Consider the following 27,796-nt stretch of genomic DNA (forward strand, 5'->3'; position numbering starts at 1 on the left):
CCCAAGTTTGTTCCCACCACTATGGAAGCTTCTGGCTGAACTCAGGTCAGCCACCCACTCTCAGCCTAACCTACCTTGCAGGGTTGTTGTGAGAATAAAACAGAGGAGAGGAGAAGGGTGCAAGCTGCTCTGGAACCCTGATTAGAAGAAGGACAGGAAGTATATAAGTAAGTGAGTGTGTCCCATGAAAGCTGATGCTAGAATAAATTTGGTTAGCCTTTAAGGTGTCACAAGGCTCCTGTTTAGTTTGAAAATCAGCCACCGTCACTGCTGAGTTTTGTATGCTCTGGTCTGCACACCCCCCTGTGCTGAGAGGCCGCCAGCCACATCCCCTCCCCGCCATGTGTGCCTAGTTTGCCAAGAGGCTTCTAGACTAAAGGAAAAGAACCGAGCGCCTGATGCAATAGACAAGGACAAAAAATGGCTTTACACCAAACATTTTGTTCCCTGTCCTTTCACACAGGAATTGTTCCCAACAAAACAAAAGGTTGTGCTCCTAGATGTGCAGACTGGGAAGAGACCCTTTGATGTGAAAGAGGATCCCAGTGAAGTACCGGACGTAAAAGTCACTGTGGAAACAGGAGGGACTTGCAGAAGCAGGAAAAAACATGGTCAGAGAGGAGGGTTCATTTACCCTCTCTCCGTCAGCACGTGGACTGTCTGGGTGGTTTCCTTCTGCCAGTCCATTTGTTGTAAGAAGAGGTCCAGAACACTATTTGGGGGGGGGGCAGGGGGGGTAAGAAACAGCAAACATTTTTTTCAGAGCCAAACAATATCAGATTTAATGTTTGGCCTAGTATACTTAAAGCAAAGTGGAGGTTGCAGATACAGCTTTCTGTTTATCTTGAAGGATGCAGCTAGTTTCAAGAAAACCAGATCAATGCTATCAATCTTAGCCCCATAAACATGTTTTGATCTCTACCCTACCTGTCCTGCATTGCTCAGAACTGAAATAAAGGTCTTTTAAAAAAAGCTTTACTCAAGAGAACAATTTTAACCTAATCTTCTTGATGTACTAAACTTTCCTCTACAGAACTGCAGTCAAGGGCAGAATCTGCACTTACTTTGTTTATTCCATTGTCAATCCTGTTGAATTCAGATCGCTTTGAACTCGGGTCTTCCTCTCCTCCCCCCTCTCCATTGAAACAGGAAAGTCTTCTGCACGTGGTTAGGGAGGTTCAGAAGGGGGGGGGAGCCAAGCCTCTTTCTTTCTTTTCTTGAAGGGGGAGAGGAGCCAAGCAGGGAGCCTCTTTCTTTTCTTGGGGGGGGGGGAGAAGATCGAAGAAGGCAGAGAAGGGAGAAAAAATCCAGGACCGACAGAAGTTGAGAGAAATTAGGGGCTTCTCCTTTAAGGCAAGCTTGTCACATGACCAGGTGGCCTATCAGAAGTTCTCTACCATGGAACTTTCTTTCTCAATCCGGATTTGAAAAATATTGAGCATTTAAAGCACTCTAAGATATCGCACAATAAAGGTAGGGTCACTCCGGATTAATCCTTCTTGCTGCAGAGGGAAAATTTAAATCACCCAAAATCCAAACAGAAATAGCATTTTGTGTAGACGGCAGCAACTGAATCGACCTGGGGTTGGAATAAAAGCTCTGTGTAGTTTACACCAAGGTGAAAAGCATCTCCCTGCTATCTGAACAAGCAAGGCGATGCCACGTGCTACTCTTGAACAAATATTTGGTCTCCCAAATGCATCACTGGTTCTGAAAATGCAAAACCCAGCTTGAAGAAAAATATATGGTCCTGCTTCTGAAATACGCATTCTTACAATACAAATTCTTTTTTTGGCAGTCAGAACTCAGATCTCTTAGGGAATTAGATCCTTTTGACCACTGTGTTTTGTGTTTTCTGAACATGTGGACTCCCTCCACAGTTTTTGCTCCAGTTTCATGTCTAAAATGGAGCAACGTTAGTGTTGTTGTTTTAGCATCCTCATGATATTGTTCCCCAATTGTCCAATTACTGAATATCCCCTTGCTTTGCTGTGATCTTTCCCAGGCCTCATTTGTTACTATCTTTTGGAAAAGATTGTTGTCAGGGCATGTTTACATGCCCTGTGGATGGGAAGATGGACATTTTTGCAGTTCGGATTCACACTGGCACAATTTTTTTTAAAGGCAATTGACATGTAGTTTTAGTATACAGTAATATGTCAATTACGATTTTTATTAAAAGTCTGGGGGGGAAAGCCCTTGCGTGGCAAGCAGGGGAGTGGTGACCAGTTGGGGGCTGGGGCAAGAAAAGTGTTGGGAAAACTGCTGTGAGGATGCTCCCTTGTGGCAGCAAACGCATCTGCATTCACAGCGGCAATAGAAGAAACATGGGAAAGCATCAATTGTTGATGTGGCTTTGGATTAGTTCTGACTCAGTTGGACTTCCTGTGATGTAAATTTAAAGCTTCCATCCTACATATTTTGGGTGAGCAGTAGCATACCCACCACATTCATACAAGTGGGGTTATTAGAAGAAGAGGAAGAGGAAGAAGAGTTGGTTCTTATATGCCGCTTTCCCCTACCCAAAGAAGTCTCCAAGCGGCTTACAGTCGCCTTCCCTTTCCTCTCCCCACAACAGGCACCCTGTGGGGTGAGTGAGGCTGAGACAGCCCTGATAATAGCTTTATCAGTGCTTAAATATAATGTTTAAATATAATAATTTCCAAATGGTCAGGGTTCGGACTGCCATTTGTGTTCTTCAGAACAAGACTGTGTTTTTCAGCATTGCTTCTGTAGTTCATGTCCCCTTGTGCTACATTCTGTTTTGCAAATGCCCTTCGGAATCAATGGTTTGACTACTATAACAAGATAAAATTGGGTTGGGTACAGAAGGGTCTACTTGTCTTGTTTTATGTACACAAAGAAGTGAGGGAGTTGTGCAGAAGAATGAATATGTATGAGTCCTAAGAACTACATCGATCAGTTAATGGATAGGTAAGACCCTTCGGGCCATCTGGAAGTGAAAGCATATTGAGCCAGACACATTCAGAGTCCCTCTAATGTAGAATTCAACACTTACAATGCAATACTAAGTACAGTTGCATCATTCTAAATCTATTGAAGTCACTGGGCATAGAAGGGTGCAACTCTGCTTAAGACTGAACTGTTAATTTACTGATAGAGATTTCTAGACCTCGCTGCCTATGTGAGCTCTTTTTGAAACTTTCTAACCATCTTCAGATTCCCATATGTACAGTTAAGACCTGTCAGGGCTTCAGATCTAGCACATTTTGTTTCCCAAGTGTCAGCAGCCTTTTGGTCATGTCTGTCACATTATGAGAAGGGGGAGGAGGACAGGCAGACATTTGGCAGCTACATGAAGAAAGGCATTTCTGAACGTCACAAAGGTCCTTTTTCCATAGCAGAGAGCCATCTGATCTATTTGTTTCCAAATAGACCATAATAATTTTGGTGCACTCTTGGATTTTAGGTCTATATAGTAGCTAAATATTTATCAGCAGGAGGTCTGTCAAATCTCAAACTGTTCTCACGGGTTAAAAGAATAAAGCCCCAAAGAGGGGAAATGCTTGGCCTTTCCTGTGTGCAATACTTAGGGCAAAGCAGAGAAGCAAAATATCTAAAGAAAACAATTTTACCTTAAAATGACCAATGAAAGGTAAATTATCATAAAGCAGCCTGGTTTAGTTAATCAGTGAAAACCATTCATTGAGAAAAGTCTTGACCCCCCACCCCCCTATACGCACACAAATGGGTTGTCACTCATTCTTATTGATGATTCTAGGAAGCACTGCCAAATGGGAAATCAGAGGATTTAAGTTCTGAGGGCAAAAAGAAGACCAAATGTTCAGAATCTATTGGGCAGGAAACAGGAGACTGAAAATTTATGGGGTTTACAGTTTGTTTTATTCTGATTGGCACCCTCTGCTCCTATACTAGCAGGAGGACAACATCAAAAAGGAACTAAGGAATGATCTCCTGAACTAAGGAAGGCATTTGTTTAAATGGTTTTGCAGTTCTTTGTTCGTTGGGGTTTTTTTATTTTTCAGCAAGGAAGAGAATAATTTCATGTCTGTGGTTATCAAATTTCTGACATTGAGATTCAAACGACCTGTTGTTTCTAGATGAATAATCAATTGTGGCTATTCTGAAGGAGATGGCTAGTGAACCAACCTTCAGCCATACATCAATTTTTGTATTTTTGTGTCAGATCTTCAACCAGGTATCTGTGATGTTGGCTCCAGATTACTGGTTGTAAACCAAACCATGGAGCTGGCCCTTAGCTGAAAGGAGTATATTCCTCTTTTCTTAGCTCTCATTCCTCAGCAAAGCAGCTTTTTTTGGGTACTTTTAGGAGCAGATTCCTGAAGCTGCTCCTCCTGCAGTTTCTTAGCTGGGAGAGCTTCCCTTTCCTATCTCTCTGAACAAGTATTGCCTGTAGAAGTATGGGCAGTCCCTATTCCTGGAGAGATCTGTGTGGTCTATAAGAGCCCAAAATGTATACATGGAGTTACTGAATTATGGTGCTTGTGGATTTCATGTGCAAATTACTAATGAATACCAGACATGATCACAGTAACTGTTTATTCCGTTCTGGAATGTTATTAATTTTAGCATAGCAGGGAAGAGCTGCCATTTTGTTAATCACAGGAGAAGAAAATGGGTCATGAATACAGTGTAGTTGTTCCATCAGATTACATTAAAATTTCCTTTTAAAAGGAGTTTATTTTCACTTTAAATGAATATATCCTATTTTAACAAATATTGCCGCATGGAAGGCACTAAATACTATCCTGTATAAACACTAAATACTATCCTGTGCAACCCCCTACACAATATAGGGGAATCCCCTACACAATATATGACAGAAGCATCTCTGAAAAATAAACATTCAACTGCTTAAATACCTCCAAAGAGTGAGAATAAGGGATGGGCATGAACTGGCTCACAAACTTACTGACAAATTTTGGCTGGTTTGTGCTTTGTGAAACAAAGTTCATGGCAGTTCAACCAGCAAGAATTTTCCACAGATTGTGGAGGTTTGTGCCAGTTTGTGAATGGATACATTTTCACACAGACTGTCTCTGCTTAAACAAAATGGCTACGAAATTTTAACAAACAGAAATTCCATATCTGAAGAGTCTTCAGTTAAGCCTGAAGAGTTTTCAGCTAAGCTTGAAGTGACTTCAACCTTTTAAAGCTTATAATGGTACTGGGTTCTGCTGGGCACGCTGCACATTGAACTGGTTCTGCTGGTCTAGCAAAAATGCTTCCCTTTGCTTGGATTGTGATTGAGTTGGCATTGCCACATTGGCACTTTGCAACCCTCTTATGGAGGGCCGCAGTTTGACTGCCCCTGCTCTAGATGAACAAATCACATTATCTTAGACTCTTAGACTATATCTTAGACTATATCAAAATTTTCATTTTTAAACGGTTGGTTCAGTATCTCCACAAATGAGGATTCTAAATGAAAGAAGCTAAGAAAGACCCAGAAAGCTATATTCTGCTGAATAAACCATCTAAAAGTAACTCATTACTCTAGATCAGGGGTAGTCAAACTGCGCCCCTCCAGATGTCCATGGACTACAATTCCCATGAGCCCCCAGCGAATGCTGGCAGGGGGGCTCATGGGAATTGTAGTCCATGGACATCTGGAGGGCCGCAGTTTGACTGCCCCTGCTCTAGATGAACAAATCACATTATCTTAGACTCCAGCTTTGTAAATATAAAGGCTACCACTAGGTTTTTTTTTTTAGGGGGAAGGATTGGGGATTGGTTCTAATTAATGCTGAGTGTTTTCTTTTTCTCTCTGACATATTTGAAATATGTTTTACACCCTTGAATCATTTAATTAATTAAGTAGAGAATACCTCCTTGTTTCCATTTCCAGAAGGCTACAGACTTTAGTCTTTGGACTTTCCCAGCATACTCTGAAATGCATTCCCCCCCCCTCCCACTCTTTCCTCTTCTGCCTCCTCCTCCCCACCCTTCTTCTCATTCTTCTTTTATACTGAACATCAGGAAGTTGAAATCTTGCTTACTTCTTTGTGCCAGCTGAGTTGGCGTAATAAAAAGCATCGCACTGCTTTTATTTTAAATCCTACGGGACCAAAACTGCTATCTACAACCTTTTCCCAGTATCCTTTGCAGTCTTAACCTTTCAGCACCAAAGAGGTTTAGCCTCCTATTGCTGATCCTTCTCAGCCACATCCATAATCCCCACTGGTTGTTAATGGCTACGTGCCATTCTAGACAAGGTGTCTGGCCGTAATTCAGGATCATGTCATGGCCAAATATTTCTTGAAGGAACAGTGTTGCAAGTACACTGGGACTCAATTCAGCTCAGGACTATGGTGTGGAAGAAGAAGGGGCCCCTGACTCAGGGCCGGATTTACATGAAAAGTGGCCCTAGGCCATTCCACTTATGTGGCCCTTTCACCTCCCATTTTTAAGTTTGTAAATTACACGAGAGATAATAAAATACATCATTACGGTGATATATGTCAGTATGTTAAATGAAACATGTTGTGATTGGTGTAATAGTATAATTTTAATTCTGCTAACAATTTGAATATAGGCCCCTCTTGATCTTGAGGCCCTAGGCTGAAGCCTAGTTAGCCTATAGGAAAATCCGGCTCTGTCCTGACTTCTTCCATATGATTTTCTTGACCCCAAACACCCCATGGGAGAGGAAGCTTATTCACCCCAAGGCAGGGCTGCATATGCAGTGGACTATCTGACCTGACGTGGCCAAATGGCTCAAGTAATTCGATCCTGTGTGCATGGCCAAGTGGCCCTACAAGGAGCAAAGGGAAAACTACCGTCAAAAGGAGATGAGAATTTCACCTCCATTTTTCAGGTCATCAGCACAATAAGACCATACGATTTTCAGCACTAAGCTGGGGGAGTGCCTTTTTCCAGGAGTCAACTCATTCTGCTGGCTCTGGATTTTCTCGGCATGATAAAAATAAAAAAAAATGGCCATAGGCAGAAACGAGCGAACCCAGGTGGTGCTTTTTCTTTTAAAAGGCCGTCCCATTTTAATTTGACAAGAGCTTCTGGCATTTGAAAGTAACAAGGGAAATCCCTGTATTGAGATAATCTAGGATTAGAGAGAAGCATTTCAAACCGGTACCTGAGGCAGGCTGAGGGAATTTGGGTTAAGCCCATAGCCAACATAACTTTTAAAGCCATGTTACAAATGGAGACATGCACACATTTCTGGAGTAATTATCTCTGACCTACCCTTAATATTTTTGGCCTTTATTCAGTGTTTACTGGCGGTGTTAAAAAAAAAACCTATAGCATGCAACAGTGAACTGGCAAGTTTACAGATGGAAAAGCTACTATACTATGGTTAGATAATGATACGTTGCAAGGTACCAAATGTTTGGAAGGCTTGGGAAAAAGAAAAGAAATAGGAGTCAAAACAAGTGCCCCAGCTGTCCGGAGAGTTAGAGGCAGCTGATGCAATATATTGAGGATCCTGTGTGTATATATTTTTATACTCTTTTTGATACATTTCATTTCAACAGGCCATATACATGACTTTCTCTGGACTGGAGCTGTAGTGCAGCTAGAAATTGCTATTGTCCAGTAGCTGTCAGTAGCTGTAGAGCAGGGGTAGTCAACCTGTGGTGGCAGGGGCTCATGAGAATTGTAGTCCATGAACATCTGGAGGGCCACAGGTTGACTACCCCTGATTTAGAGGATCGGCTGTCAACAATTCCATGATGTCATATATTTCCTTACTAGCCTTGGCAAAACATTATTCTACAGTCTGCTTCCCAGTACACACACAAATGTGTAATGTTTTACAAACAAGTAATGCAAACATATTAAAAATGATGTCAGGGAGGTAGACAGAGAAAAAAATCTGGTGGCACAAAATGGCAATGGAGAAACTGGAACATGATGCTGCTATAGCAAAATTATCCAATTCGCATACTGGGAATTAAATTATTTGCTTCAATACAATGTATGAGTAAGGGATCCAGCTAAAATGGTAGCATTTGTGGCTGTGACCACACTACCACACTACTGTGAACTGCACACTATAGCACTGTACAAGCTAATTCACCCTGTTCACCCTGACCGCAAGTGGTAGAAGGAGCAAATTTGTTTCCATTCTGAAAATGGAAGAACTGAGCAAGGAGTCTTTTTTCTTTTTTTCTTTTTCTTTTAGGGGGGGGATATAAGTGGAGCCTGAATCATCTCTGGCAAAAGGTAGAGAAAAACAAACAAGTGGTACAAAGCATAAGGTCTTTACTACCATTGGCTGATTGGCAGCTATTCTCTGAATCGCTGTTATCTTATTTTTGACTGACATCAATTTGGCATGGATATATCTTCCCTGGCTCTTCTCAATAGGTAAAAGGAAAAACCTCTAGAACATCTTTCAGGAAAGCAGTAGAAAAAGTCAGGGATAACTGAGGAAGACTTGGAAGATGTGATTCGTCCTCATCTCACAGGTCCTTAAGGCCTAGGTATGGCTGGAAGTGGGAACCAAAGGGCTCTTGGCCCGAGGTCATCGCCTAGAGGAGCAGGAGGAGGCTGGGGAAGCTCTGACAAAGAGGAAGAAGAGTGAAGTGCAGGGAAAATCTGTCAATGTCTTAGGTAGGGTTTGGGGGAAGCAACAGAGAAGCCAGGAAACTACGAGGAGAATAGTTAAGTAGTTAGGAAAGAAAGTGAAGAAAAAGAATAGTAAAAGTACATAGAGCTCCCTAAACTATACAAGTAATTTTGAAACCATCATTTTTGTTGAAAACTAAGGGCGGAACTCTGTGACATGTGAACACACATCAGGCACCCCCTCCAGCAGCTTCTTGTAATAAAAATCTGCACTGAAGGGCACAAAGAAGGTGTGTGTCTGTCATTTCTGTCATATAACTAATTCTAAACAGAATGTGGATTAATAGATCTGCAAAACAGACAATTAGGGGGAGTATATCTATAAGCCTGAAGGAAGTTGCAGGTTTGCAGAAAACTCTGACAAATAAAAACACAAATAGATATTAGAGGATTTAAACTTTCACAACATAATAGGAAAAAAAATCACTTTTAGCTTTAAGAACAGGATGTCTACTGAGCTCTCAGTGGCTATTTGGGAGGTAGCTAAGCAACCACAGCAATATTGTTGAGCATTGTAAGCCTTGGACCAAGGCCCTTGGTTTCTCTAAAGCTCATTCATGAAGGGGGAGCCCTTGGATGCCAAACAGCACTGGAAGAGATCCCATCCTTTTTGACTATCATACACCAGGGATAAGTCAAGCGGTGACCACCACGGACTAGTCACATAACTGGGCCATCTACAACTCTGGCAGACTTTTCCTGAGGAGGCTGTCCGGGAGAGAGAGAGAAGGAAAGAAAGCTGAAGATAGGGAGGCAGATATTAAAAGGTTAGCTAATGGGTTTGAAGGTGAGAAGGAAACAGGGAACAGTGGGGGTGGGCATGCAGGTAAAAATGAGATCCCCTCTAAGTTCTTGCATGTTACATGTTTATTCATGAACAATTTTTGCACCTACAAAGCGTCCCTTCAAAATATGTTCTCCCAAACATTTCAGTTATGAATTTTCTTACCTTCTCAAACTTCTCAAAGGGGGAAGTAGATCTGGGTGGCCATTGTCAGTAGAAAGGGTGTGGCTCAAGGAAGGGTCAAGTTCCCTTTCCCCAGACTATCCCTTCTGTGTTCCAAACTCCTCCCTCCCTCCCTCTACAGCTGTTTATTGATTAAATAGGACCTCAAGGTTTCACATTCATATTTAATGTGTCATTAGATACAAACAGAAAAGGTTTCTGAACCAAATTCTCACTCAAATGAAATCAGAAGCAATGAATTCGGCATTGTTAAGGTTTCATGCACACACCCCTGAGTTCCTTGGAGGAAGGGTGGAATAAAAATGAGAACAATAGCATTAGACAGGCCCTTGTTGAATAAACACATAAAGACGAATCAGTAGGAACCTGGTCTTTTGAGAAAACTGAGCAGTCATGCATCCCATGTATATCAAAGGGGCCATCTACGTTAGCATTGCTGCAAAAACAAATAGTCTTGTGGCACCTTAATAAAATGTGATTGTGCATAAACATTCATGGAATGCTCCACTCCATCAAAATCGTGTTATTTTGGCATTGCCTTCCTACTCTTAGGGCTGGATCTAGACACCATTTTTGCTCCATCCCAGCCAACTCCCTGACTTATCACATTCTCTGACCCCCAGGGTTTTTATCCATGGAGATCCCATGCTTCCCATGGAGATCACATGCTTCATGGACATTTCCTCTCTTTTTCATCTCTGGAAACATTGGTTGCATCCAACTGTATAACTTTAGGAGTTTATTTCTCACTGTGAAAACAGTGGCAAACTAAAAGTACAATCCTAAGAACACTTTTATAGGATTAACCTGAATAGACCTGAGCAGGATTCTGAGTGGATCTGTTTAGGATTGCTCTCAAAATTAACCAGGAAACCTTGCATATTAAAGCAAATCTTATACATCTCCTACTAGCATTTACCACTAGATGGCACTCGATAAATAGGCCTGTTGAATCAGTCAGCAGCTATTGGGGGGGGGGGGACGGGACAATATACTATGAAGAACAAGAGAGCCGTTGGCACTCTCTCGCTTTAGTAGTTCTCTGCAATTCTGCAATGCCTAACAACAGGAGAGAGTAAGGAGAAGGTAAGGTCATTAGTGGATTCATCCTAATTGTCTCCTACTAAGAAGGGATAAGCCTGTCAATACAACATGGCATGGGGTTTTCCCCCCCATTAACAAACAGTCTTTGAAATTGTTACATTAAAGAACATTTGAGTAGTCCCTTTCACACCACAATTACGGAGGCTTACCAGTTTCCTCAGAAGGGGGCCAACTTGGGCACTTGCATAGGCAGAAGGAAAACAGTTCTATATCTTTCTAGACATTTGAGAAATGTCCAACGTCTTGTCTTGTAGAAATAATTGTGCAAATCAGATGTTGAATACAGACTAAATCTTCCCATGGTTGGGCAGAACTTTCCTGCCTCCTTCTTCCCCTGACTGAAGCTGACTAGTTCCCGTGAAATGCTGCTCTTGGGGAACAAGGGACCGTAGGACCAACTGATTGCTCCAACTTGAATCCCAAAGGTGAGGTCAGGGAGCCTCCTCACAGCCTTCCCCCTCCCTCTGCTCTCAGCTTTGCAGCTAGCACATGATTTGTGGTCCGTAGCCTGGATGTCCTCCTGGTGGGCCCAGCACCTTGCAGAAAGTATACCTTCTGAATTTTGACAGCCCTAATTTCCAAGATCCCAGAGCCTTTTGCAGACTGGGCACTAAGGGGCAGCCTTGGAGACTTTGTAAGTGCTACATGTTGAAACAATCTAAAACTGCCACATCAACAGGATAAAAAGACTGAATATGTTTGAATAGCATCATTATTATTTAGCTGAGCCTCTGCTGTCTAGTGGAGTATCCTCCTTCAGGATTGTTTCTTGAGCCTGGGATTTCCGAAATCCGAGTAAGTTGTTGCTGAAACAATGGCCTCTTGTTAACCCTTCTGTGAACAGTAGATCCTTCAGAACACAGTGGAATGGAGCCAATTAGCTATTTTAGGTTCACTGAAGGACTTTGGGTGTGCCCTATGGAATTTTTGACTATTTTCCATCTCTCAACACCAGACATTGACCCTCCCCACATACTACGTACTGTTCGTAAAATTCTTGTTTCAATCTAGGCTTTCCATGCAAACTAGTAGTACAACTCCAGAGTTCTTTGGGGCATGCAGAAATTGATTTACTCGGGGTGTTGTGGAGGGAGCACCTGCCATACAGATCACTAGATCACTGGCCAACAAAACTTGGGCTTTGTATGGTGTTATCTGGGTGAAAATAGGAATTTTATTTTCACAGCAGGGGCTGGGGATCCTCTTCCCCCAGTACCTGTTTCCCGTTGCCACTCTTAAGGTTGGCAGGAGAAAAACAATGGGGGAAAAGAAAGGAGTTAACTATTGGGTGATGGTGTGATGTCGATTCCAAGGAAAATGCAGAAGTGATGTCAGTCCACTCTAGTTTAAAAATCACTAACATTCTAAAAACTTACATCTAAAACCACTAATCCAAACAAACAAACAAGAATAACTGCAAGAACATTTGGGATCATCTGACAGATAAACAAGGCAACAGAACACTGTAGAAAATATCCTTTACAAGTTATCAGAACATAGCAGGCTTTCTCAACCATGGTTTCATGAAACCTTGGGGTTTCCTGATGGCCCTGGAAGAGTTTCCTGAATGGAGTTAATCAAGCTTTGGACCAACACATCTGAAGGAATGTCTGTTATGAGCTTTTGGTCATCTTTTGGTCATCTTTTGAGCTCCTGCTTCAGGAGTCCCTGCCTTCTGAGATTAGACAGGTTGTTGTTGTTGTTAGGTGTGAAATCGTGTCCGACCCATCGTGACCCCATGGACAATGATCCTCCAGGCCTTACTGGACACCTTCTGACCTGAGGGGCTCATCTTCCAGCGTCATATCGTTTTGCCTTTTGAACTTGTCCATAGGGTTTTCATGGCAAAGATACAGGAGTGGTTTGCCTTCTCCAGTAGATCACCTTTTGTCAGAGCTCTCAGCTATGACCTGTCCATCTTGGGTAGCCCTGCACGGCATAGCTCATAGCTTCACTGAGCTACACAAGCCCCCTGGCCACGGCAAGGCAGCGATCCTTGAAGGGGGGATTAGACAGGTAGGAGAGGCCTTCTCAGTCATGGCACTTTCTTCCCACAGAGACTTATTGGTCCCCTTCTGTTGCCATCTTCTGCTAGTGGGACTTTTTTGTTTTGTCTGGTGTTCCTTAGTGATCTTTTCTTCTTGCCCAGTTGACTTTATGTTTTTGTGTGGATAGATTTTAGCTCTGGTTTTAATTACGTGTTTTTGATGGCTTTAAATGTGTTTTTTATTAAGTATGCATTAATTTATTAGCTACCCTGGTGTGTCTTATGAGGTATTCTTTATGTCCTGCAATCTGTAGGCAGGCCCAGTCATGCCTCCTCTGGAGCAGCGTCTTCAGGTCTAGATAGCGAAGCCTGAGAATGCCCATAGGCACTGGCAGCTAGGAGCCGGAGGCAAGGCACTGGAGCTAACCCACAGGCTTAGCCTTAATAGGCTAGGGGCTAATCCATTTCAGCTGCACTGCTAGAAGGTGCTGAACTTCTGTTCTCTGGCTTGGCTAGGATCCTGTGAGGAAGTACTATCCTCATGGTGCTCTATATCTACAGGGAGGTTATATGCAGCCAGTCAGGCACTTTGCTTCCTTTGTGTAATCTCAGCCACTGCCCATTCGTGCAGAGTGAGAGAGGGTCCTGAGGGGTTACAGGCCCAAGTTCAAGGCCTGCCTGGTGAAGCTTAGCAGCTAACTCAGACCAGTGGAAGGTTCCCTTGCAGGGTCTGGCAGTGTGGCTTCTGTGTTGCTGGTATGTCCTTGTCAGGTTCTGGTATGCTCCTGGAAGACATCTCTACTCTCTCTGGTTCCTCAGGCCATCCTCAGACACCAACCTTGGCCCCTCATGCTCTTCCCCTGAGGCCTCGGAGTCAGATCTGCTGAGCAGGTTGGAAGGGCTCATGACAGGCAGAAAGAGGGGGTATATTTAAAAAATAAATAAATAAAATAAAATTCAGCTTTGTAAGTATGATATAATTACTTTCAGCTTGGGACTTCTTATTCTGCTTGCAACATTTTAAGTCTTACTTCTGCCTTCTCTGGATAAAGAGCCACTTGTGTCAAAGGAAGTCTCTTTAGGCTAGAGGAATGTGCTGAGTGTTAGGATACAATACCTGTTTTTAACTTATTCTGTGAATAAATACTTTGGCCACCTCATGAGAAGGAAGGACTCCCTGGAGAAGAGCCTAATGCTGGGAGCGATTGAAGGCAAAAGAAGAAGGGGACGACAGAGAATGAGGTGGCTGGATGGAGTCACTGAAGCAGTAGGTGCAAACTTAAATGGACTCCAGGGAATGGTAGAGGATAGGAAGGCCTGGAGGATCATTGTCCATGGGATCGCAATGGATCAGACACGACTTTGCACCTGACAACGACAGCATGAGATATTTCATGAGATGTGAAAAGAACCATGTCTCACTCCTGACAAAGGGAGCTTTGACTCTGCAAAACTAAGCCCCCCAAATCTTATTGTTACTGGAATCCATCTCTTCTACTGCAGGCCACCACAGCTCCCTTCTGAAGCTGCCTTACATCTGGTGTTATGTCCCTAAAAGCTATACAGTTTACACTGACATCTTTAGTTCTGTATGGGCTTTGTTATCTCCACAAGACTCTTACTATCTCATAGTGTCTACCAACCAACACCCTGTTTCTTTTGTGAGAACAATCCACCTCAGCTGAGTAAATACCATCCTACTTCTTCAATATTTCAAAAACAATATGGCCTAACAAAAGCATTGCCTCTTTTGTTTCATGTTTTCGGTCTGCAGGACTCAGTTAACTATAGAGGAGCCGTTCATGCATTACCAATTTCCTGCACAAAATATAATATGGAACCTGCATGTTGACTATGTTGCAATTGGGTTGGTTACACAGGAGAACCACTGAAACATGTGGTTACATGTGCAAGACGAGGAGGGGGGAACCATGTCTTTCATATAAAGTTGCCTTAAACTGCGTGAAACTATCTACTAATGTCTACTTTGTCAGTGGCTATGCAGGGGTGTTGGCAGATCATGTCCAGCATCTCTTGCCTGAAATTCTTTCAATGTAGACACTGAATTGGGGTTTCTGACATTCAAAATGTGTGCTGCACCACTGAGTGATGACGCCTTCTTTGTAATTCCACATTATTGCTTACACAGAGGTGCCTTCCCCCTAACAAATTTGTAATGTGTAAACTATTCTGACTGACATAGATTGCTTTATGCATTACCACGATGGGAGCAGCCAGAACCGAAATGGATGCTTCACCCAGGCAAAGTCAGTCTTTTGTGCCATGAGACTTATGGAAATCACTGATTTAAGAAGTGGTGATTTTTAAAATCAGCTTTGCTGTCTTTTTAAAAAGCGAACAGGCTTCCTCGGGAGGGGGTGGGTTCTCCATCTTTGGAAATTTTTAAACAGAGGCTAGATAGCCATCGGAAGGAGAGGCTGATTCTGTGAAGGCTCAACGGGGTGGCAGGTTACAGTAGATGAGTGATTGGGATGTGAGTGTCCTGCATAGTGCAGGGGGTTGGACTAGATGACCCATGAGGTCCCTTCCAACTCTATGATTCCATGATTCTATGAACAAACCAGTGGCTACTCATCACAATATTGAGATGACATCTCCAACTATAGAGTCACTGCATGATTCACTGCAGAACACCAAGACAACGATAACCACAATTGCACAACAAGACAAGCCTTGGAAACTTAGCTGTGCACTAAGGAACTGCATCCTCTAACACAGTGGTCCCCAACCACCGGGCCGCGGCTCCCTCTCCCCGCCCCCCCCCCACAGTGAGAAACTTCCCACACCGCAAGCAAATCAGCCGCCAAATTGGCCGATTAGCTTGCAGCCCGACAAGCTTCTTTCTGCGGGATGGGGGGGAGAGGGAAGCACAGCCACCGGCACAAAAGCGCATGCTCAGCAGGTCTGTGCATTCGCAGCAGGTCCATGCATGCGCATTTGCACAATGCACTGCGATTTTGCGCATGCACAGCAGGTCCACGCATGCGCTTTTGTGCCATGCGCAGCTGCAAATGCGCATGCACTGTAGTTTCATGCATGCGCTCTAGTTTTGCACATGCACGATGCCCGGATCGCCCTCCCCCCCCCCGGTCCGCAGCCTGAAAAAGTTTGCGGACCACTGCTCTAACAGTTGCTTATTATATAGTTACCTTATTCTGACCTGGGGCCTTGATGTGCAGATCATTAAATCCACACGTTGTGGTCAGGTATAATGGCTACTTCTGGAGCGCACCCTGCCTCCCCCACCAACACCATGGCAGCATCTGTCAACCTTAGCAATTGGGTGGTCCAGAGTAAGTTTGCCAGGTCCAGGTCGGGAAACTTCTAGAGATTTGGGGCTGGAGTCTGGGGAGGACAGGAGCCTCAGTGGGATAAAATGCCATCCTTCAAAACATCCATCGTTCGCAGGGGAATTGATCACTGTAGTCTGGAGATGAGCTGTAATTTTGGGTGATCCCCTGATCCCATCAAGAGACTGGCATCCCAGAGGGCAGGTGGTCTGGTGAGCAAGAAGCTGAGAGTCTTGTACCATCATAAAACTCTTGCTTTGGACTTTCAGTAAGGTAAGGTCTTCCCCTTTGTAGCCTGCTTGTATGTGCCCGGAAGCATCTGAGTAGCCAGGATTCAAAACAGGACCTTGAACTAGATGGTCTGAGATACACCAGAGTAATTCTTGTATTGATGTCACTGGAGTGGTAAATATCAGAAAGAGTAGATGAGTCTGTTGTTTCTTGAAGTGGTTTGAAATGATTCACTTGAGCAAATTGAGTACAGATGTTGTATGTCAATCTGGCTTCTAAAATGAGTTCAACAGCACACCAGAAAATCCAGAAGAGTAGCCATTTTAGTCTTAGCAGCAAAGAGGCGGAAAAATATTACAGATATTAAGAGATTAAGTTATTAGAGATTAAGTTATTATGTCGTGAACTTTTGCTGGCAGCCTCCAACTTTGGTCACATGATTGAGATGGTATGTCTAGGCGTAGGAGGTGAGTACTGGAGGATAAACCAAGTGAATACCAGAGACACTGGGAAGACGAAACAAACTCTGAAGATCTGAGACTGGCAGCTGTGATTCCTAGCTAAATGAAGGAGTCACCCAAACCTTTTTGCAACCGCCCCCCGCAAAAACAAACAAACCCACAATCAAATTTGTGAAGAGGTCAATCTGAACCTCATTGATATGTTTGTCCTCATGACTTGTAGTTTCCCACAAAATCACACAGCAGACACATCTAACAAAGCCTGGCCTTCTCCACCATACATTTACCTTAAGAGGGAACAATTTGCATCAGATAAGAGAAGCTGTTTTCACACACCCATTTTCCCCCACACACCAAAACACCACACTTTTTGGGTAGGGATCCACATTACCTTGAGATTGAATTAGGCTCCAATTGACGTTTCCTTGACGTGCCTTTTTCCCAAACCTGCTTTTCTCTGATCTTTCTGGGAACAACACCCTCTGAGCAGATTATCAGATGGTCTGGATGGGAAGCTGCACATTATCCACAGGGCTGCCCACTATGGTGCCATGTTCAGTGCCATTTTCCCCACCAGAGAGTCATTTTCAAGATTTAATTTTTGTGTGTAATACCTAGACTGATATTAAAATGAACTATGGCATCAGTGTTTTATAGATGAATGGCTTAATCTATTGAGGCAAACTTCCCCAAGATCGTTTGTGGAGAGGGGCAGTCTATAAATTAAAAAATATAAATAAATAAATAAAATGTATTTGCTCCTCTGTACTCCCAGTTTTAATTTCAAACTCTTCTTGTTGTGGAGACACATCTTTCCCCTTATACCTCTGCAACAAAAAGCGGTAGGGAGATATTCTTTATAATAAATCAAAACCTGGAACTTGAGAGAAATGAAAACACTGTTGCAACAGATCGTTGTAACGTTATAATACTAGAGCAATCTAGCTATTACCAGTTGTGATGGCAGTCATTCAGGGCTGAGACAGGGAAAATAAGATAAAATATTGATACTCCCTGTAAGTACTTCCTCTGCTTTCACAGCAAAAAGGAGAGCTATATGGAAGATGGTGTGGAAGTGCCAGAGATTTACCCCCTCCCTCTGCCAGATAGTTTCTTTATAACCTGGTCCCAACTTCTATACTACAGTCAGTATTCTGTTATTGGGGAAGGAGGAAATTTAAGTGAGAAAGTAATCATCATAGGTAGGGTTCAGAAGTCTTCCCTTATTTCTCCTCTGCTGCAAATCACCTTCTCTGAAGGGTCATCTGCAATGGAGAAAAGACATTTGCAATATATTACATGCAGTGTAATATGTAGTATTCCCCTTTGTGGACAGAGACACACTATCCAAAAAGATTGAAATAATCCTACCATTGTGCATTCCTAGAATCCAGCGAAGTAATCGCTGAATAGAGGTAAGCAGAATAAGTTGCAAATGAGTTGAAGCAATCAGGATTTAAGTATTATTCCTCAAACTTGGAACATGGTTTCCCTCTCCAGCTCTCTCTCTCTATAACATCTCATGAGCCATAAGGAGAAAAGTCTATTTTCTTTCTGAAGTGACATAAATAGGCCACATCATGGTAATCAGCTTGCAGCCCTAACCAGGCTCTGAAAAGTGTAACCACCAGCCACACTACACCCAAGCCTGAACTCTGGAGGAAAAACTGGATGACACTCCATCCATCAAGTCATCCAGGGGCAAGGATCTCTCTTGCAATCTCCTTGATATTGACACGGTTGCAATAAAACAGCTTTGTGACACTTCATCCTTGCCATCATCTGGTCTGTTGTATTTTCATTGCATCTTAGCTACAGTTTCAGGCTTCTTCTAAGTCCCATGGGTACTGAATAAAATAATTCCATTTTGACAGCTCTGTTCGCAACCGAAATCCTGCATAAAGGGGGAAACTGGCTGGGACAATGCATTACTTGGAAAACCACAGATTGCATACTTGTGCCAACAATATAGTACAAAGAAATCCTTTTGTGGAACACGCCCACACTATCCTTCACATGCATCAGTGGCTTAAACACTGTAAACCTTTGGGACATTATTTATATGGGAACTCTGTGTCAAGATGTAATGGATGCCAGAGTTGCCAGTGCTGATGCAAACTTGGAAACCAAACAAAAAAACAAGTCTGGCATGCATGACCAAGACATGGGTGTGGGAGGGCAAGACGGTTGCCCTGAGAGAACTGGCCCCGCCTGAGTACTAATTCCGTTACCAATTGCAAACAAAAGGTTGGAGGGGGAGTTATGATGCTGATCCAGGGGTCTTTCTCCAGTGATCCCAGGCATTGAATCTGTGGGACTAGTGTGGGACACAGAAGAGAGTCTGACCACCTGGGTGGTGTACTGGCTGCCTAATGCACCAACAGATGCCCTTTTGAACCTCTTGGAACTGGTGGCTAAGTGGACCTTGTAGTTCCCTAGACTGAGGACTTCAATGTCCATGTAGAAAAAATTGGCACCTCGCAAGGCTCGGATCTGACAACACTAGGACTCTCTCAGTTTGTATCTGGTCCCGCATATCATGCAGGACTCATTCTGGATTTGATCTTTGCAGTGGGGGTGCAGATTGGCCCTGTGCAACCTGCAAGAATGCCGTGAGTGGACCATTTTGCTCTGAAGGCCTGAGTCAGGCTCCCACGCCTTCTCTGTGTAGTAGAAGAGCTGATTTATGCTTGACCAAGGAAACTTATGGATCCAATGCACACACACGCATGCACACATACACACACTACCCCGGTGCCTCAGTAGATGAGCTAATGGTGGATCGGCATAGCTAACTTCAGAAACAAGAACTAGAGTGAGTTTGGTGCAAAACTCATAACTTCTAACGATATTTATGAAAGCTTATGGAATGGCAATAAAAGCCACAAAAAAGGATTACTTTGCAACCAATATTGCATCCACTGGCTCTTGCTTGGCAGAATTATTTAAAACAGTTTGGTCTTTGACGCCCTTAGCTATAGGACAGTCTGAAATTACACAATCAGGCATTAGCTATGAGGCATGTCACTCTGTCTTATCAGCTGATTTGGGGTTTGGTTAAGGGAAGGGAAGGACCTTAGCAGGCTGCAATGCCATAGATTTTATCCTCCAAAATAGCCTTTTCTCCAGGGGAACTGATCTCGGTAGTCTGGAGATCAATAATAAAAGTAGAAGATCTCCAGGGCCTTCCTGGAGGTTGGCATTCCCACCCTTGGACCTTCCCATGTTGACTAAAAAGAGAGCTGTGATTTATACTCAGTTTAAAATATTAACTCAAGAGTAGGATGCTCTCTATTGCAATGGTTCTCAACCTTCCTAAAGCTGTGACCCTTTAATACAGTTGCTCATGTTGTGGTGACCCCCCAACCATAAAATTATGCAAGTGTCCTTTCACAGAAATTAAACCGAAACTGACCAATGGCGTGAAGATCCATTGTCCATGATTGTATATAAATTGTTTTTTTTTCCGGGAGCGCTGCTGGAGCGGCTGGTAGCCGAGCACGGGCACCTGCAGGAGGAGCGGCAACAGTGGCGGTGCCCCCCACCCCGGCCAAGCTGCTCACCCTGCCACGACCCCTGTGAAAGGGTCATTTGACCCCCAAAGGGGTCCCAACCCCCAGGTTGAGAACCACTGCTCTATTGTCTGTAGCTATGTGCAAGCTTGGCTGCGCCCATTACAGACCCACAGCCCAGTCTTACACAGCAAAAGACCTGCTGCTGTACTGAGTAACACTTACTTCCAGGTAGCCATCTGCAGAACTGCAGTTTTACAATATAATCCTGTTTATTCAGGAGTTAATCTCACGCTGTTCAATAGCGTTTACTTCCAGGTAAAGAATACATCAATTTCAGCTACGATCCTGCATTGAAGACGCCAGAGCACAAATAAGCACACTCTGAAATCGGTGAAATACATAGCTAATGCTCACTGCTTCCCTTAGCCGCTGGCTATGTCTCTGCGCAAATCTTGTAAAATCAGCAAGTGCTGTGGCTGATCTCCCCGGATAAAAAGCGTTGCCAGGGCTGGGCCTATCTGAAGACAAAATCAAACTCCGTGGGCTTTGTGCGGAATATTCCACTCACAGCCAGAAATTCTGCTAGACCAGCATAGAAATCTTTGCTTATATCTTATCGTTGCAAGCATAACAGTCAGATTTGGATGTTTATTGTCTCGCAGGCACCCAGTGATCCATGCTGACGGAGAGAAGCATTAGACACGCAGTCTTAAGAGTGAAAGAATGACTGAGGGGGGAACGGGTGATAAGCGGGAAAGGCACTTGCCTAGCTAGTGCCTCTCCATGGAGGGCCCACGGAAAGCTCTCTTCTCCCCGATGTGGGGCAATCCTTATATCTGGCACACGAGAGGGAGGAAAACTGTACTGCTTTGTGCTGGAGATGCGCACGAACCATTCTCAGCCAGTTCAAGCTGCACAGATTGTCTGACTCCGGCTAACAGCAAAATAAGAGGTTTGCAGGCAACCGGCTGCTTTGTGTTTAACAGAGGAATGCACTATTGGCATCAAATAAATATTTCAGATCACCTCCAATGCAGTTATTTGATCGGCAGCGTGTGCTGGGGCTGGACCCGAACGGGAGGAGACACGGATTCCAATCGCCCTTGCAAAATTGTTGTGAGGATCCAATAAGATCACCTCACGGATGCTGCCCTTCATTGGGGAGGAAGAATAGGCTGTTAATTTTATTTATTTGTTTGTTTGTTGTATTTCTATACCACCCTCCCCGAAGGCTCAGGGCGGTTTAAATAGTATAGGTAACATCATTCAAGTAACAGTAAGGTGGTAACAATAACATTAACAATTACGTACAACAATAACCTTAAAGGAAGGTGAAACTGCAAGAGCCTTAGCTCAACTCGTACTGAGACCCAGTGGCTGGGTGGATTTGTTCACAGTCATGGTAGGAGGGAGTGCAGTGTAGTGGTTAGAGTTAGGGAGGTCCCATTCGTCCAGTGGGTGCGAAGACATGCCCACCCCCACGGCCCTTCATTCCAAGAGGCAATGTAGCATCTCAGGCAGAGCTATGACATTTTCAGTACAAAAACCCATACGAGACATATGGTAGCTATAAGTGGGGGGGGGGGTTATAGGAAGATACATATTGTTGCTGCTGGAGTTGCCCCCCCCCCTCCATATAGCCTTCCTGCCAGTCTCTTCAGGCAACTCAGACTCTGGATGAAGGAGATAGTGGCACCTAAGCCAAGCCTGCATGAGACAAGGGCAGTAGATGATGGTGCCTGGCCTGGGTGAGTCCCAAAGGAGATGCGGGCAGGTAGATGGCAGCACCTGGCCAAGCCTTGTGTGAGAAAAGGTAGCCAGCCATGGTGCTCAGCTGAGCCCTGCATGAGACAAGGTAGATGGTGGTGCCTGGCCCAGCTGAGCCTTGCACAAGTTAAGGCAGGCAAACAACAGCACTTGGCAACACACCACATGACACAAAGCAGTCTGACTGAGCCCCTCATGAGGCAAGGCAGACAGTGGCTGACTTGCCCAAGCTCTGTGTAAGGAAATTCAGGTGCTGGTGGCTGGTCCAGCCATCCCATGCAAGCACCCAGTTGAACCCTGTGGAAGGCAAAGCAAATGGCAACACCAGGACAAGCTGACCCACACACATGGTGAGGCAGACAGAGGCACTTGGACCAGCCGAGCCCTGTGTGAGGCAAGACAGGGGGCTGAGGTCAGAGTGAGGCCAGGCGTGCAGCAGCACCCAAGCTGGCTGAGCCTCAGGTAAGAAGAGGCAGACCATGGCATCCAGCCGAGCCCCATGTGAAGGGATGTGAGTGGTGGTGCCTGGCCAGGCTCAGCTCCACACACAGCAAGGCAAAGCAGACAACAGTGCCCCATTGTGCTCCACGTGAGGTGAGGCGAGGCAGATGGTCAGGCCAGTTTGCACAAAGCAAGACAAGGCAGACAGTGGCACACTATTTATTTTGTTTGGATTTATATAACTGCTGCTCTCAGTGAACTGGCTCACAGCGGTTTACAATCTTATAAATACACATCCCATACAAATACATATACAATACAATAATAACCATTTAAACAATCCCCCATTGAAACATAATTCTAAAAACTCAGCTATAGAATTGATGGCGGTCATTTAGTTAAAAATTGATCCCACACAGAGAGACCACTGGCTGGTCCAAAAGTGGGCAGATGTAACAATCGAGGTTGATACTGCCAGGGGCAGATCACCTCATGGTTGGAGGCCAGTCTAATCCTGGCCCAGTAGCCTTAGTGGCGGGGGAACCCAATAAACTCCCGGGACCACCACCCGGCCTCAGACAAATGCTTGGCGGAAGAGCTCTGTTTTATTATTATTATTATTATTATTATTATTAGATTTATTTCCCGCCTCTCCCGATAGGCTCGAGGCGGGTCACAACAACTAATCCCATTAAAATTCCCATTAAAATATCAATCTACTAACTAACATGGCAGCTAAAAATCCCATCCCTCCCCCAATTATTAAGAGGTGAAGAGGAAAGGATAGGGGAGTAGCGTACACTCCAACTCCTAGGGGGGGGGAGCGATGTCCCTGATTTGCTGACCCCAGCCTCAACCATAGACCTGGTGGAAGAGCTCCGTTTTACAGGCCCTGCGGAAAGTTGACAAATCCCGCAGGGCCCGCAGATCACCCGGGAGCTCATTCCACCAGGTAGGGGCCAGGACTGAAAAAGCCCTGGCCCTGGTCGAGGCTAGGCGCGCTTCCTTCGGGCCGGGAATGACCAACAGGTTCTCACCCGCAGAGCGTAAGGCCCTGCGGGGGACATAGAGCTTTTGTAGGCCCTGCGGAACTCTGAGAGGCAAACCAGGCAGCAGTGCCTGGCCAAGCAAAACTTCACACACGATCAAGCAGAGGGCAGCACCTGTCCAAACCCCATGCAGGTCGAGGTACGGGTGGCATGCCATGTGAAGCGAGTCAGTGGGTGGCACCTGGCTCTGCTGAGCCCCATGAAAGATGAGTCAAGGCAGAGGGCAGCAGCTGGCCAGGCCCCACATGAGGCAGAGGGCTTTGCCCAGTTGAGCCCCACGTGAGGTGGGGGAAGGCAGCAAGCCAAGATGAGGGAAGAAGCACCCAGCCTGTGAAAGACAAGGGAAGCAGCAGCACTTGGCCTGCCCAAGGTGACAAAAGCAGCACCTGCTCCATGGGTTAGGCAGACTACCTCTTCTTCCTCCTATCCCTGCTTTGGGAGGGAAGGCCACGGTTTGGCAGATAATCTCTTCCACTCACTCACTCACTCTCCCTCCCTCCCTCCTTTGGGGGCAGAGTCAGGGGACCGGCCCAGGGAGGGCCCCCTTTGCCCCACTTCTTATTCCCAACTCAGCCCATTCTGAGGATAAGTAGTATTAATGGAGGACTGTATTAATGGAGGAGAAGAGAATAAAGTAAGATGCTTGGAGTCCCCATTGTAGGGAAAGGTGAGATATAAATGAGGTAAGTAAACAAATATAGCTGAAATTGGAGGGCAGACAACAGACGGGCATGTGGGTGGGAAGTAGAGAAGGAAGCAGAGAAGGCTGAGGAACTGGGGTCTGTCAGCAGGAGAGGAAAGTGGAAACAGAATGCTGTAGCTGAGGAGGGATAATGGTGTCCTTTTGCACATCCTTTCTGGTTGACTCAGCACCGCACAACTGGATCATAGTTTTCCTGAGGAGAGGATGCTGGGGATATGGAAGGGCGGAAAGGTAGAAGATAAGGGATATGAAAGGGAGAAGATAAAGGCAGGCTGGCTGGTGGATGGGAAGGAGAAGAGGCAGGAAAGAGGGAGAGGCTATGAGGGCTTTCAAGGATGGGAAAGAGAAAATAGTGGGGGAGAAGGAAAATCACAATTCAAGTCCTTTCGAGTTCCCACAAGGAATAAATGTGAAGAAAATTAATACAGCGACAGACTGCCTGTTTAACTTCTCTGATGAGACCTGCTGGGGACTCTCAAGACTCCCCAGAAGCTGCATATTTTAGCCTGGAAGCCCCCATGTGTACGAGTTGATTAGGGTGGGGGGCTCAGCAGGGAAGGTGGCGTGCTCATCATCATCATCAGCCATTGTCTTACCCAGAAGCCATACAAATTAAATTAAGATTCATACCCTAGCAAATTGTTTACACCATTTTGCCATAAACAAGCCACCACATTTTACAAAATTAGCAACTGTTACAACAGCAAACTTATTAGGGATGTAGGGATCTCATCTGCTAGACTGGTTACATATATTTGAAATGATTCATCTTTTTAATCAGGCACTCGCTTTTTAAACGTAGTAGCAGCAGCAGTAGCAATAGTAGTAGAATAAGTACCAATAAAAACTGCTAGAGCAAACACTTCTTTAGAAATGGTATTCCCTCCTGTGCAGAGAACACAGAGAACTGATATACCATAGTACGCATTATTCTCTATGCACACAAAAGGCTTTCCTACCTATTCTAGATGGAAAATGTTGCTGCCTGTGCTTGAGATGCAGTGGTTCTCCAATAAGTACAATTTAGGCTTCAGGGGTGGCCAAACTGTGTCTCTCCAGATGTCCACCAGGGGTCATAATAATTGTAATGTGTGGACATCTGGAGAGACACAGTTTGGCCACCCCTGATTTAGAGTTACAAGTTTCCTACCAACTGCTCCCCTTGTCTGCCACCACTCAGGTGAGTGGCTGGAGGACATGGACAGACAAAAGGGGGAGGGACACAACTGGCATCTTCTGCATGATTGATACCAATTCTGGTATGACCAGGAAGTGACATCATCCTGGGAGATGCTTTAGCCTTGCAGATTACAGGCCCAACACATGTACCAATTCATTCATTCATTCATTCATTCATTCATTCATTCATTCATTCATTCATTCATTCATTTATTTATTTATTTATTTATGTATTTATTTATTTATTTATTTATTATATTTCTATACCGCCCTCCCCGGAGGCTCAGTAACAAACTATTTTTTAAGGACTAATTATGGATTCCCTGCATCACGGGTAGCTTGGCTCAAAGAATTATGCTTGTCTGCAATCAAGTTTGACCAGAGCTGTGTTCCTTGCATGAATTAACATTCATGATACTTTGATTATATATCGTGCCATGCCTTGCCAAAGGAATGGGATGAGCAGATCTTTTGCTGAGTGTTTCACAATCCATCCCCTCTGTATGTTCTGGGTGCAGCTGATAGCAAGGAGGGCTTTAGAAAGTAATTGGAGGCTGTATGTATATCTCTTCAACTTTTCCTGTAGCCAAACACAACATATTGTACACAAAATCTGGAGTATTTTAAAATTCATTGGGGGCGGGGGGAAGGGAAATCTCTTATTTTGATGAAGAATGGAAATAAAGGGATTAAAGGCATCAGACGAGTGATTTGTAATTGGTCTCCTGGCTGCCCTTCTTCCTTCGGTGGAGAGAATAAAATGCCACAGAAGGACTTTATTAGCTGCAGTTTTCTTTCCTGACCCTGGGATTAGTGGAATACTTTAACCTTGACACATTCATTTTATATCCACAAAGCTTTGCTTCTAACGGTCTTGTCTCCTTTCCTCTTCATAGTTGTCTGGTTCTGGCACATGCCTTTTTAAATTAGAAAAGGATCCTGTCATGCCTCTTACTTGAAAGTTAAAGGAGAAAGGAAAATAGAAGAAATCGCTCGCTTACCTTTGTCAGGAAGTGCATCAGGGATTCAAGTTAATTTTCGACATATCTTTCCAAAACTCTGTAGCAAAAAGAAAAAGCTCTATTGTTCCAAATATCCTGTATTCTACAGTGGCCAGCCAGATACCCCCTCTTGTGGTTACCTCCAGCTACTGGCATTTAAAGATATACTGCACCTGAACATGAATGTTCTATTTAGTTGTCATGGTTAGTTGCCATTCTTAGAACTATTCTTCATCCATTTACATGGCCTCTTCCGACAAAAAAATGATTTTGCAGAATGTGCTTGCAGTGAATGTATACACAATATAAGCTGGCCGATTCAACTGTAAATATATTATTATATAGCAAATACATCATCATCATCATCATCATTATTATTATTATTATTATTATTATTATTATTATTATTATTATTATTGTATTTATTGCCCGCCACTCCCCTGAGGCTCGTGACGCGTTACAACCTCTGTTAAAAACCCAATAAAAAAACCTTAACATGGTGACCAGGCAGATGGGGCTGTCATTTTGCCAAAACCTGGAGTGTCCACTGTGGTGTCCTCTGGGGTCCATGGAGTCTTGAAAGCCTAGTCAGTACTTTCTTGTACAGCTTGTGACCAAGCCACATACCTAATACCTGAAAGTGTGGTTTGCTTCACCCACCAAATGCATCGGAAGGGGAAGGAACTCTGACACTGTAGCCTGCCTCCTTACCTAGGAACTTCTCTTAAAGATCTCCTCTTCCCATCATTGGCCTCTTCTTCCTCTACCTTGGGTTTCTTTTTCTGCCTGTACTCCTGTTCCCATCCCTGCAGCCCACTAGCTAACTCCCATTTCCCCTTTGTACCTATTAAAGCCTTCCTTTAATATTTGCACTTATAAAAGCCTTACTTCTGGGCCTTATGCTAAGCTCCACCTTTTTCCTTAACAGCCTCCTATGCTCCATAACCACGCCCTGCCTTAGCCTTCCTAGGCTCTGGGAGCCATTGCTCCCCTGTCCAGGCTCACCTGCTGCCTTCATACCTTCTGATCCTCACTATGGCAGTCTAGCAAAACTGCTGTGTTGCTGAGGCTACCTTGATCCCGCTCTCCTCTAACCAAGTGAATCTTGCTGCTGGTACCAAAGGCATGTCCTCTATTGCCAGGTAGGTTGTTGCCAGGTAGCACATCACAGCCATTCATATTCATGTGCTGAGGGTTTCATTCTGGTCATATGTGTGCCATGTGGTTACTTAATATGGCATGGCATAAGATGAACAAGATTCATCTTGGGCTGATATGTGGCTGATTTTTTAGCTCCATGATTAAAAAAATATTATGCAGCTCAAAATAGAGGAGACATGCCTTTATATACTTACATTAAACAACATATAATGCAATCATCTATGTAGTAATATAGACATGTGGCCTCCATCTGTAGATACCTAAATCTGTAGATTGAGGCCACACTGATATCAAACAGATTTTCCTACAAGCTCAGGGGATGTTCCA

At 44.3% G+C, this 27,796-nt stretch overlaps 1 protein-coding gene and 2 long non-coding RNA genes across 6 annotated transcripts in view; 1 reads left to right on the forward strand and 2 right to left on the reverse strand.

The window, feature by feature from the left end:
- The window catches only part of RPL34 (ribosomal protein L34), a 305,621-nt gene that overhangs the window by 33,047 nt on the left and 244,778 nt on the right, over positions 1-27,796 (reverse strand). The window lies entirely within an intron of this gene.
- LOC143819238 (uncharacterized) lies at positions 16,389-27,140 on the reverse strand. 3 transcript variants are annotated; one of them, XR_013224875.1, is made up of 4 exons: positions 27,020-27,140; positions 26,482-26,631; positions 26,309-26,366; positions 16,389-17,918 (listed from the first exon to the last, which is right to left on the reverse strand). It is a non-coding gene; the product is annotated as an uncharacterized LOC143819238 (long non-coding RNA). The 3 variants fall into 3 exon arrangements; XR_013224876.1 differs by lacking the exon at positions 16,389-17,918 and adding an exon at positions 20,566-21,320; XR_013224877.1 differs by lacking the exon at positions 16,389-17,918 and adding an exon at positions 26,026-26,224.
- The window catches only part of LOC143819239 (uncharacterized), a 62,464-nt gene continuing 61,806 nt past the window's right edge, over positions 27,139-27,796 (forward strand). For both annotated transcript variants that reach the window (XR_013224879.1, XR_013224878.1), the window contains exon 1: positions 27,139-27,450. This is a non-coding gene — a long non-coding RNA (uncharacterized LOC143819239). The remainder of the gene's footprint in view (positions 27,451-27,796) is intronic.

Source organism: Paroedura picta, chromosome 10 (genome assembly GCF_049243985.1).
Source record: "Paroedura picta isolate Pp20150507F chromosome 10, Ppicta_v3.0, whole genome shotgun sequence".
NCBI classification, from domain to species: Eukaryota; Metazoa; Chordata; class Lepidosauria; order Squamata; family Gekkonidae; genus Paroedura; species Paroedura picta.